Genomic DNA, 13,137 nt, shown 5'->3' on the forward strand with positions numbered 1-13,137 from the left:
ACTTCTGTACTTTAATAACCATATCAGCTTTAAGCAGATGCTACCATCTGTTTTAAAGCCTCTAGGAAAATTTAAACTAAGTTTAAACTATAAACAGAGGATGACTTATTTCTCATTAAAGGGAGGGAGAAGCTGATGATGTAGGTAAAATCATTTAGAACAATTTGCCAATGTTCCTCCAATTAAAATAGTGTCAATCAAAATTGGTTATAGAGATTCCACAATATGAAAATTTTTACTTCGTTTTAGACTCACTCGTTTGCAACCTTTTGCCTTTAGCTCTGAATATTCTTGAAATCTTTCCTTTCCATGTATTTGTGTGCTATAATAAAATAGAGAGAAAAAGAGAGATAAATATAGGATACCCAGGAAAAGGAAAAACAATTGGGAAAAGAAATGAGGGAAATATCCTACAAAAATGTAAGAGTATTTTGGAGAAATACATAGAGATCAACCCATGCAGAAAACAGAAAGACAAAGAAATTTAGAAGAGATTAAAAAAAAGAAAACTTGATATAGACTATTTCATAGATGTCTCAAAATTCTATCAAAGAGCTAGAGAGAACTTCGTGAAAAAAATATGTATACGTATATGACTACATAGGGGAATGATTCACTCCAAGTAACTGTACAAGAAAATGATATTACTTCAGTTATGATATTACTTCAGTTGGCAGTAAACGGTATTTAAACTTAAAACAAATAATAAATACCGATATAGCCAAAAGCTGTCATTGTATTGTGAAGACAGAAAAAAGTAAAATGAATGTTTTTGTTTTTATTGAAACATGCAGAAGAGAGAAAAATTCAAACTAACTACTGGAGAGATTCAACATATTATATTTAATAAAAGAAAAATAAAAAAATAATTGTGTAAGTTAAAAGGAGATAAATAGAAACGAGGCAGTGTTATTAAAGGTTACCTCCACTTCCTATAAGTCTTGTATTAAAGCAGTAAATTTCCTCCAATAAGTTCTATATTTAATTTTAGTGGGAGAGATCCAGCAGTTCCTGTTTGGAAAGACAAATGGTGACTGCTCTTCACTGAAGTCTTTTATCACCCTCAAATCTATCTTGGCTTTGTTCTTCATGTTTATCCCACAATCTTAATGACTAAGAGTATATAAATACTCCAGAATTTTGTGTTACAGATAGATCATGATCTTACAGGTGAGTTACAATTGAAGCTTTTCCAGTAATTTGTCTTTTAATTAGCTTTTTTGGTAATTAGAGGAACAGCCTGAGATTATTTCCAGAGTGGCTGCAAATCATTCTTCTTTACAGCAAATGTCCAGAGAAGAATAAATGCAGAAGTTCAGACTGGAAAATTGTAGCCTTCCCTTCTCCATTCTATGTGGTAACTTTATGTGGCTTTTTGTACTGAACATTAATGATCTCTTCATATCAGATTTTGAACTCTACATTTTTTGCATATATATATAATATAAAAACTTTTATAGATTTATATGTATAAATATTAACTTAGTTACATATAACAAAAATAGCTTTGATTAAGGTTGTAGAAGTTCACCTGTTTGAAAATGCCTTATGAAATTTCTTCTAAGATTTTTAATGTTTAATAATAAATTCTTCCTTGATTTTACATAAAAGTTTTTTCTACAACAAAAAGTAAGGTATTCAACATTAGTCATCATCAGGGAAGTCCAGATCAAAACTACAATGAGATTATTACCTCACACTAGTCAGAATGGCTGCAATTAACACAGGAAACCACAGGTATTGGCAAGGATGCAGAGAAAGGGGAACCCTCTTACAGTCAGTGGGAATGTAAACTGGTGTATCAACTCTGGAAAAGAGTACAGGGGTTCCTAAAAAGTGAAAAATACAACTACCCTGTGACCCGGCAATTGCACTACTAGGTATTTACTCAAAGAATATAAAAATACTGATTGGAAGGGGCACATGGACCCCAGTGTTTATAGCAACATTATCAACAATGGTCAAATTATGGACAGAGCCCAAATGCCCATCGAATGATGAATGGAGGGACGCCTGGGTGGTTCAGTGCTTCAGAGTGTGATCCTGGAGTTCCGGGACCAAGTCCCACATCGGGCTCCTGTGAGGAGTCTGGCTCTCCCTCTGCCTATGTCTCTGCCTTCTGTGTCTCTCATGAATAAACAAATAAAATCTTAAAAGAGAAAAAAAGAATGATGAATGGATAAAGAATGGAATATTATTCAGCCATAAAAAGATGAAATCTTACCATTTGCAATGACATGGATGGAGCTAGAGAGTATAATGGTAAGCAAATTAAGTCAGTTAGAGAAGGACAGATACCACATGATTTCACTCATAGGTAGAATTTAAGAAACAAAACCAATGAATATGGGGGTAAAAAACAGAGAGGTAGACCAATAAACAGACTCTTTGGCAGCCCCAGTGGCTCAGCGGTTTAGCACCACCTTCAGCCCAGGAAGTGATCTAGGAGACCCGGGATTCAGCCCACATCAGGCTTCCTGCATAAAGCCTGTTTCTCCCTCTGCTTTTCTGTCTCTCTCTATGTCTCTCATGAAAAAATAAATAAAATATTTTAAAAAATAAAATTAAATTGAATTAAAAAAAAAAAAAAGAAACAGACTCTTAACTATAGAGAACAAACTGATGGCTACCAGAGGGGAGGTTGGCAGGAGCATGAATTAATGGGTGAGGGGTATTAAGAAAGGCCCTTGTTGTGATGAACACTGGGTGCTATATGGAAGTGATAAATCACTAAATTCTACACCTCGAACCAATATTACACTGGATGCTAACTAGAATTTAAACAAAACCCTGAAAAGAAAAAAAAAAAAAAAGTAGCTACTGATTTAAAATAACTTTAAAAACAGTAGTCAACCATTTGCTGCATGTCCATTTCACTATGATGAATTTGGGCCGTTGTCTTCTGTAGGATTAATATTACGTTTATACAGTTCAAATTAAGAACCACAGACTATTTTTAACTTGACAAGTTAATCAGATTTTATTACCTGATAGAATGGTAATTCTGCATAGAGGCAGAATTTTACCTTACTCATTTTATGGAAAGACTCTTTGCTTAACCTATTTGGAATGCAAAATATCTTTTTTTCTTCGAATTTCAGTATGCCATAATAAACTACAACATATTTTCAAATTACATGCAGATCAGCAAGTATAACAAGGGAAAATGGAAATGGGAAAAATGACCAAATGTTTTACCTACCATGTATCAACACAATGATTATGTTCTCACAAAAGAAGCCTTACACTTTTACTTTGAAGTACTGAATTTATCACAATCTTATCAGGCTGACCATGCTAGAATTTTTATAAAATTCTATAAAATGGCAGAAGAGAGTTCCTTATCCATGTCAGATAGTATATTCAATGGTTCATTTTATGATTCAAAGATTAAAATCTCAAAGACAGACATAACTTATATGATTTGTACTAAAAAATCATTTTCCCTTTCATTGTTTTACTCAAGATAGTGCTTCTTCAGACTTGGCCATTATACTTCCTTTCTTTAATTTTTTCACATATCTGAGCAGTGACGATCCCTCTCACCAAGAGTAGCATTCAATATGGATTCATTTCTTGTGATTGTCCATGGCTGAGTCCTTTTTACTTTGGTTAGTAAAAGCAAAACCACCACTGAAATTAGTATTTTTAAGAAAAAGAAAAGTTTATTAGATTTACATAAAATGGTAACATTCAATTAGAATACCGTGTGTGCAGTAGATATTAAATAGTGTATTTTCCCATCTAGCTATTTTTTCCTCCTATTCTTGTTTGACACTCAATTGTTGGTTCTGTTTCTGCTTTCCAGTACATCTGTCTTGGAAAAGAGGCTGAGTCAAAAGAAAACTAATTAATCTAAGCAAACCCTAACATAGCCTTTTTTGTAACTCAGTGTTGAAATAATGTGAATTATGGTGAAATAAATGTGAGTCATTTAACTTAAAATGATTATAAACCTATAGGAACTATCTTTTTGATTGGCAAGAAAGACAGTTTGCATCTGGAATACATATAGGAAAAAATATATAGAGATATAGTTTATATGTATATATAACCAGATATACATATATATACAAATATAACCAGGCCTTAACCAGAAAGGCCTGGAAAAGCCATGTCTTAAGTGTTTGAAGTTTGGACTCCATAATGGACATCAGGCTCTACAATAGTATCTAAGAAGCAAGAAAAATATCTCAATGACATAGGCAAATATGCTGAGAGAAATGAAAGAAGTATAACACTATTTTTGGTAAATGTATAAATAAAAACACTCTGCGTCTTAATCAAGGACTTGCTTTTATCTGCTTGATATGTGCATAGCCCAGTTTGATTGGAAGGTAGAGATAGCATCACTGAAAACTCTTGGTAGAAATATTCCAGGACCCTTAATATATCCTAATAAGTCCTAGTAGGTTTGGAAATAGATCTTATCACTTGCAGTTCAATCACTGCACAGGTATCTGGCCTACAACTTTTGACACTCATGGTTTTCATCCATGGACACATTCTTCAGGAATTTCTTCCTTCCATTAAACTGGAAGCTCAAACATTCTTGAGCTATCTACCAAAAATATTTAACAGAGACTGTAAGCTCATGAAAAAGCACAGTGTTGAGCTTGTAAATTTTTTCCAGGATTATTGAGATACAGTGTAAGTTTAAGGTGTACAATGAGTTGATTTGATGTACTTATATACATCAAACTGAACTGCTTTTTAAAAACTTATTTTGGGGATCCCTGGGTGGCGCAGTGGTTTAGCGCCTGCCTTTGGCCCAGGGCGTGATCCTGGAGACCCGGGATCGAATCCCACGTCCGGCTCCCGGTGCATGGAGCCTGCTTCTCCCTCTGCCTGTGTCTCTGCCTCTCCTTCTGCCTGTGTCTCTGCCTCTCTCTCTCTGTGTGACTACCATAAATAAATAAAAATTTTAAAAAAATAATAAATAAAAAAATAAAAAATAATAAAAAAATAAAAACTTATTTTGGAGCACTTCTGGATTTTAAAAATTTAGGCAGTGTCATATATATACAACATGCATAATTCAGTGAAAGTAACAGAGCTGAGCCATGAGACTTTTTTTTTTTTTTTTGGCTTAAAAGTAAAATTTTCGGGATCCCTGGGTGGCGCAGCGGTTTGGCGCCTGCCTTTGGCCCAGGGCGCGATCCTGGAAACCCGGGATCGAATCCCACGTCAGGCTCCCGGTGCATGGAGCCTGCTTCTCCCTCTGCCTGTGTCTCTGCCTCTCTCTCTCTCTCTCTCTGTGTGACTATCATAAATAAATAAAATTAAAAAAAAAAAAGTAAAATTTTCAGTGGGAAATGGTCACATAAATATAAATAATATTGGAGTAAAAACTACCAAATAAGAACTATAAACTGTATCACAACAGATAAAATATTCTGAAAATTGAGCAATACCTGGAAAATCAAATGCAATTGGGTTAAGGTTAGCTTGATACATGAGTACTACATATTCCTGATTATTCAATAAGTGTTAATTCTGAAATAGCTCATTAATCAATCCTTAATTACCTTTTTAAATATTTGTTTATTTCACTAATTAATTTATTCATTCATTTATTTATTTGAGAAAGAAAAATCAAAAAAAAAAAAAAAGAAAAAGAAAAATCACTAGTGGGAAGGGGAGGAGGAAGGGCAGAAGGAGAGGGAGAAGCAGACTCCCTGTTCAGCAGGGACCCCAACACACAGTTCCATCACAGGACCCTGAGATCATGACCTGAGCCAAAGGCAGACACTTAACCAACTGAGCCACCCAGGGGCCCCTAATTAATCAATTTATGAATATGGCTTCAAAAAATTAAACTTTAAACCTTCTCAACTCTTTTCTTTTTTAGAGAGGGAGAAAAAGAGGAGGACAGGGTTAAAGGGAGAGAGAGAGAATCCCAAGCAGGCTCCAACATGCAGAGCAGCACCTCTACATGGGGCTCCATCTCATTCCCCTGAGATCATGACCTGAGCTGAAATCAAGAGTCAGACATTTAACTGACTGAGCCACTTAGGAGACCTGAGTCTTTTGGAATTCTTGAATTACTTTTCCTTTGAAGTCGTGTAATTTAAGAAATTTTAAAATGTGATATTGAATTTAAGTATCTTGAATTATAATAAACAACAGACTTCCTATCATAAAAGTCAGTTCTATATCACTATCTATACACAGTAGCATTTTGGTAAATTCCACATTGTCACATATCATGGGTTAAGAAACTGGTTCACTTAGGGCAAGAGAAAATCATAGAGTCAGTTAAATAAAGAAAAGATGCATATTCCCAACTTTCCCATTGTTTCCATAAAGAGAAATGTCAGGATTGAGGTAATTTGATATAAAGAAAGTAAACCCGGTACCAGCTTCTTCTTATAGGTTCAGGTACCAGCAGTTCACAGGAGTTGTCTGGCATCAGCTGTTGCCCACATCCTGAAAGTCTTGGGGATCACTGGATATTGAAGCCCTCCTCCCAGAATGTGAAAGTCACAGGACATATGGGAAATAGAAGTAATGGGCATGTTCTCTGACTGTAGAAGTGAAAGGCAAGTTCCCTTCAACTAATATTGTCCAGGCAACCCAAATCAAGCATGGAGCTATGGATCAAGTAACATCACTGTTAATCGTGACATATCTTAACAACATTCTGTTATTAAAGCACTCTACTCACTAGTATGTGTAACAAACCACCCCAAACTTAGCATCACAAATCAACATTTGATTATTCTTATGAATTCTATGGCCTGGATTTTAAAGTAATGTGTCTCTGCACCATGACTTATCACCTTAGTACCAGAATCCTATGGAATTGTCTTTAATATGTCATAAATTGTATATGTGATGGAATCTGCAAACTCAAGTAAGCTGTGAACCCTAACAACCACAAATAGCTATTCCACGTGTGCTGTGTGTGCAGACTAGTTTAAGTTTCCTCATACAACTGTGTCTAGGTTCAAAGAATAAGCATCCTAAGAAAGACAGGTGAGGGGCACCTGGGTGGCTCAGTCAGTTAAGCGTCTGCCTTCGGCTCACGTTGGGAGCCCAGGGTCCTAGGATGGAGCACACATCAGCGCCCTGCTCAGCGGAGAGTCTGCTTCTCTCTCTTCCTCTGTCTCTTCCCTGGCTTGTGCATGCTTTTTCTCTCACTCTCTCTAAAATAAACAAAAAGATAAAATAAAATCTTAAAAATAAAGAGAGAGAGACCACCACAGAAATGAAAAATGACTGGATTCTGAAAGTGCCAAGCACAGTATATTCTGTACTTGTCCACTGACAAACACTGAAACTAACCTAAAACATATTAACTCAGGTTAGGGGGTGATAAAACTTCCTTCCCTTCCTAATTTTGTTTCTTTTTGTGCACATAAAAAAAAAAAAATCCTTCAGCCTTTTTGACTTTGGAGTTGTTTTTGGACTTCTAGAAAAACTCATGAGAAACTTTGTAAGAAATAGATATTTTGTCATCTGGGATCCAGTGTTGTGCTTGTTTTTTTCTTAGCACTTAATCTTCAGTTTTTGGGTTTTGAAAGAAACAAAGCCATCAGAATCTTTCTTATGGGAGTTAATTATGTAAGTTTTGTTCTAGTTAGTATGAAGGTAGCAAATAAATATGTGTCTGATGAATCGTGTTCTCTAGGTGTCCTTTCATACCGCTTGACTCAAATCAGTTGGGAGGAAGGCGGACAATGATTGATTCTATTTATCCAGATCACAGAATTTAGTACATAAAGGTAGAAGCATAAGAAAGTCTAATAATATTTAAAGACAATATGTAAATATTATTGAATATTATTATTGAATATATTAACAAAAAATCACTTTACATGATAGTTATACTGTAGAGGTTTGGTGTAGCATTCTAAATATTTTTTATACTTTTGATCAAAATGATCAGATTTCAAGCGTTTGAGTCAACAATATAATTCCACTTGATAAATTCTTGGTATTTATTTATTAATTACTATTTTTTTTAGATTCTTGGTATTTAAATTTGAAAAGAAATGAGGATTGAATGGCAAATGATCAAATACATCCAAACACAAGTAACAAGAAATGATTTTAAGAGGGGGTTTTTAAACTGGAGGGTATTATGCTGAGTGAAGTAAGTCAGTCGGAGAAGGACAAACATGAATGTTCTCATTCATGTGGGGAATATACATAATAGTGAAAGGGAATATAAGGGAAGGGAGAAGAAATGTGTGGGAAATATCAGAAAGGGAGACAGAACATAAAGACTGCTAACTCTGGGAAACGAACTAGGGGTGGTAGAAGGGGAAGAGGGCGGGGGGTGGGAGTGAATGGGTGACAGGCACTGGGGTTTATTCTGTATGTTGGTAAATTGAACACCAATAAAAAATAAATTAAAAAAATAAAAATAAAATAAGAGGGGGTTTTTACTTCAAAATAATCTGTATAGTTTATTCTTCAGTTATTTAAATTTCTTTTAACATAAATGATAATATGTAACCTCTGTAATCCTATATATTTTAAAACCTAAACTCATACTAATGGATACAACCTGACCTCCTGGTTTTAACTTTCTGTAGTTACGTCAGAGTCTTACTTTCAAGTAGGGTAGATAGTTGACCCTAGTCACCAGGTGGCATGCATACATTATTATGTAATTACAGGTTAAAGAATGATTTATGTCTCTGCTACTCTAATTAGATGTTTTGACATTACAATATCTCACTGTGGATTATGACAGGGATATATTTTACTAAAATACTATGCTCTATTTTGATCCCAATTTAGCCTAATATTAATTTTGGTTTGAATCAAAATATATTTTGAACACCCTAACAGTACATAATTCCATAAGAAAAAAAGCTCTACCATTTAGAAAAAAAAAATCTTTCATATTTTTTATTCCCACAGAATCATCCAAGGAAAATGTAAAATTTTTTTAAAATATTTTATTTATTTATTCATGAGAGACACAGGGAGAGAGCCAGAGACACAGGCAGAGGGAGAAGCAGTCTCCCCACAGGGAGCCCGATGTGGGACTAGATCCCAGATTCTAGGATCATGCCCTGAGCCGAAGGTAGACGCTCAACCACTAAGCCACCCAGGCATCCTGGAATACGTAAAATTCTCAGAAGGGTTTTGGGAAAGAAGGTATTCCTATGAGCCAAGATTTGTCTATTGTTCATCAAAATTAAAAGAAATACACAAAAATAAAACTAGGAAGAAATGAAATATTGAATAGAATTTATAATGTTGCCTAAATTTGCCAAAGAATAACTATTTTCTGTAAACTTGTATTTACAATGTGGTACATAGGATACCTAGATTATCAAAGATAAAGCCAAAGTATTTGACTAAAAAATTTAAATCATGATCAGAAAAAAAATGTAGTATAAACTAACAAGATATTATTATAACCTTCTGAAGTTCCTCCATTAAAAGCAAGATTCCCTTCCAATTATAATGGCACCAGATAGTTTTCGTTTTACCTTACACTAACTCCCTCTTCCGGATTTCTCAGGATCCTATCTTCCCTAACATTAAGTAATCCTGATGCCTCCAGTGATCATTTCTAAAGACATAATGATTGTATTGAATTATTTCATCTCTCAGAAACATTTAGTGGGTTTTTTATATACTATTAAAGAAAAAAAATCCTCTCTTCATCAACTCTAGTGCAAAACAGAGTTGCATATAAAGGCACTGCCTACTTTCTATGCCTCCATAATCCTTTCTGCCAAATCTGCTTCTCAAGAATCCATCTCACTATGTTATTGAGTTACCGAACAAAGGGATTCCAACAGGGCTAGTGTTTCTCTACCAGTAATTAGTAATTTGGTCACAGCAATTCGAGTCTGTCTCATGAATATTCAGAGGGCATACAGCAACCTGGAGTAAGCACTTTGCATTTATTGTATAGAGAAACACTAGACCATTAAACTATATTTATTGAGCAGCCAAAATGTGCCAAACATCATATTAAACGGTACTAATACAGTAGTACCCTCAGAACAGTATCTCCCTTTTTAATCTTGTGCCAACACCCAATCCTCAGACTGTAAAAACAATGTAGTAACGACTAAGAAAGAAGGAAGAGTGAGAGTTTTGCTAAGCAGGTGAAAAATCGTAGCTGGTTCTCTAGTTTCTGGTTGCTTTCCAGTTTCGTGTACCAATCTGTCATTAAGTCTGGCTTAAGCTGTTTCCTTCATGTTATTGGTGAAACGCCAGAATTCCATTTCACAAATGAGCCGATTGTCCACTTACCCATCTGAGGATATGCAAGATGTTCCCAGTTTCACTTACATTGATGTTTCCCCTGCTGTATATCAGTATTGCTACAGCCAGTGAGGGGATATAGCTGAATAGCTTTTTGACTTTGAGGCTTTTGGATGTCCACTCTATTATGAATATGTTATTTTGTAGCCAGATTTGATTTATGTCTCACAATGTGCTGCCTAACCAGCCAGCCTCATGCCATAAACGCCAAGGCTTAAGAGCTACATTTTCCTCTTAAAATATTGTTTTTTGGCAACCTGCCTCCTCTTTTCAGGTGCAAACATTTAGTGTAACTAATTAGCCATAAGAGAATATTAGAGAGTTATAGCAATGAGACATAGAGACATTTAGGATCCCATAGACAGGGATACCGGACCTTATGAAATCAAATACATCTTCATTAAAAGTTAGTAAAGCTTGGTCATCAGAGATCATCAGCCTAACAAAGAACTATTTATTTAATTTTTTAAAAATTGTTGCCTTATAACCAAGCAATTCCTGACTACAGTATTATTTAATGTTATCAGATTACTATTAGGATATATGTTCTCCATAAAGTAAGTTAAGAACACCGTATTATCTTCCTGATACTGTATACCTGTCTTTTTTCACTAATATGAATCCTACCTGTGCCAAAATTAGCTCATCTTTCTAGTCACTGATTTCACCCAGAATATGTATTTTGTCTATTTCTTGACTAGTGCTTTAATGGGCTAACTTTTACTCTTCCTTCACTTTGCATTCATAAATTTTGATTAAATGTCCTTTCCATACTTATACCAGAATAGTGATAAAACGTTGTATGGATTCCTTATTTTTTTTTTTGCTTATTTATATCACTAGACTGAGATAGTATGGAAAATGAACTATACTAATTCTTACATTATCTGCATAAGGTACATTTGGCAGATTGGTATTTGGTAAATATTTGTTGAATGATAAAACATTCTGCCTCAATCACATTGGTCTAAGTGAAGTCATTGCATCTTTTTATCAGTAAATTCTATATTGCTACCTTTGGATTAACACTGCCTTGATTTTGAATTTCAGCACAGCAACTAACTATAGGGGTTTGAGTAAGGCTTTTACCTCAATGAATCCTAGTTTCATCATCTATAAAAATAGACAACTAGTTTTGATTCTTTTGTATCTGAGGCGATCAAGACACCAATCAATGATGGATGGGAGAACAGAGAAAAGGAACAATATGAAGTATATAATGTAAAGCTGCAAAATAATTGAAGCACTACCCCAACTCTTATGTGAAAAGTCCTCACTTTACAAGGTTTATAGTCATAATGCAGTAAGGTAGAGGATAAAGGATAATGATGGATAGATGGAGATAATATAAGAAAATCAACAACAGAACACTATCATCCTTACCTTTTCCCCATCACTAACCCACATCATCCTTATTATTGTTTTACATATCCTCTTATTCTTTATTGCATTCTTCATTTTGCCTTTAAGGTTTTCTAAGAATGACTAGTACTAGTTCTTTTTTGTTTTTCTAAAGATTTTATTTATTCATGAGCGACACAGAGAGAGAGGCCGACAGGCAGAGGGAGAAGCAGGCTCCATGCAGGGAGCCCGATGTGGGACTCAATCCTGGGACTGCGGGATCACGACCCAAGCCGAAGGCAGATGCTCAACCACTGAGCCATCCAGGCGTCCCTCGTACTACGTCTTTGTATAAAATATTTTTCTTTTCATTTTCCTTTGCTTATGTACTTACATATTCAACTTTAATTTTTGTCTTCTTCTTGTACTTTCTTCCTATTTTCCATGTTACTGAGAAACAACTTAAGAGCTTTAGCATGCATAGTAATTAAAGAAGTAAGAGAGTATTATGGTGAAACCACCTCTTGGTATACTGCAATTCCTCAAAGAATCTTGTCCCTATGTATTTGAAAAATCAAGTGCTGCATTTGATCAGATTGGAATGATTATTAGACTTATTTATACTACAAGTATTTCAAAATAAAATCTACAAGAATATTTAACATTTCACAGTAGTATAAAATCCAGCACATAAAAGTTGATACTGAATTTTTTTTCTTATTTACAAGAGCGAGAAGACCAATAGTCCACAACAAAATAATTTTGCTTATTTGCTATTAAAGAGTAAATATCATTTTACAAGATCATTTAACATCTGAAAAGGCACTTAACTTTATTAATAACCAGGAAAACACAAATTAAATTCACCATGGGAGTCTGCAGTACTGATCCTGACTGAAAATATGCCAGCATTAAACATATGGTACCTAAGCTTTCATTTAGAGTCCATACTGTTTTCCAATTCTTCACCTCCAAAGAAGCCATACCGTTAACTTGTAGTTCTAGGAGGCCTCTCCAAATTATCCTCACATTTGTATCTATACTTTTCACTATTAATTAATTTCAGATGACTGTCATATTCCCCTCCCTAGCTTGTAAAATCATCTATTTAGTAGAAGCTAGCTATGTCCTTACACTAAACAAATACTGATTGAATAGTGACTAACTACTTTATCCATCTTTTTGAGTTAGCATGATTAAAATTTTCAGTTAATTATTCATCTTTCCACAAGAGCTAATCTTCATTCCTGTCTTATGGCATCCCCAACCTACCATGCATTATTTAATTTTCTCCAAGGCCACATAAATAAACCTCTAATAAATCTCTTGGATTATACTTATCACTCTCCCATTAACATGCATTGTGCCTAAGCAATAGGGCAGATATTTCCATGAAGAGGATCCAAAGGTAATATTCTCACCTTACAGCTTTCAACCTCCTTTCACATTATCATTTTGTTTCACCTCCACAGAAATGAAGATTATTATTCCTATCTGTATTCTGCAAAAGAAAAAATCTTACTTTTTAAAAGTACCTACTTCCAAACACATACTTAT

At 34.6% G+C, this 13,137-nt stretch overlaps 1 long non-coding RNA gene across 27 annotated transcripts in view; it reads right to left on the minus strand.

Annotated features, from left to right (window-relative positions):
- The window catches only part of LOC140632717 (uncharacterized), a 341,247-nt gene that overhangs the window by 309,542 nt on the left and 18,568 nt on the right, over positions 1 to 13,137 (minus strand). For 15 of the 27 annotated variants that reach the window (XR_012030383.1, XR_012030391.1, XR_012030385.1 and 12 more), the window contains exons 4-5: positions 924 to 1,011; positions 256 to 322 (exon numbers count right to left, since the gene is read on the minus strand). The exons of 1 other annotated variant lie outside the window; for it this stretch is intronic. This is a non-coding gene — a long non-coding RNA (uncharacterized lncRNA). The remainder of the gene's footprint in view (positions 1 to 255; positions 323 to 923; positions 1,012 to 13,137) is intronic. 11 more of the 27 variants (XR_012030395.1, XR_012030382.1, XR_012030394.1 and 8 more) reach the window with 1 other exon arrangement.

The sequence above is a fragment of the Canis lupus genome, chromosome 4 (assembly GCF_048164855.1).
Source record: "Canis lupus baileyi chromosome 4, mCanLup2.hap1, whole genome shotgun sequence".
Taxonomy (NCBI): domain Eukaryota; kingdom Metazoa; phylum Chordata; class Mammalia; order Carnivora; family Canidae; genus Canis; species Canis lupus.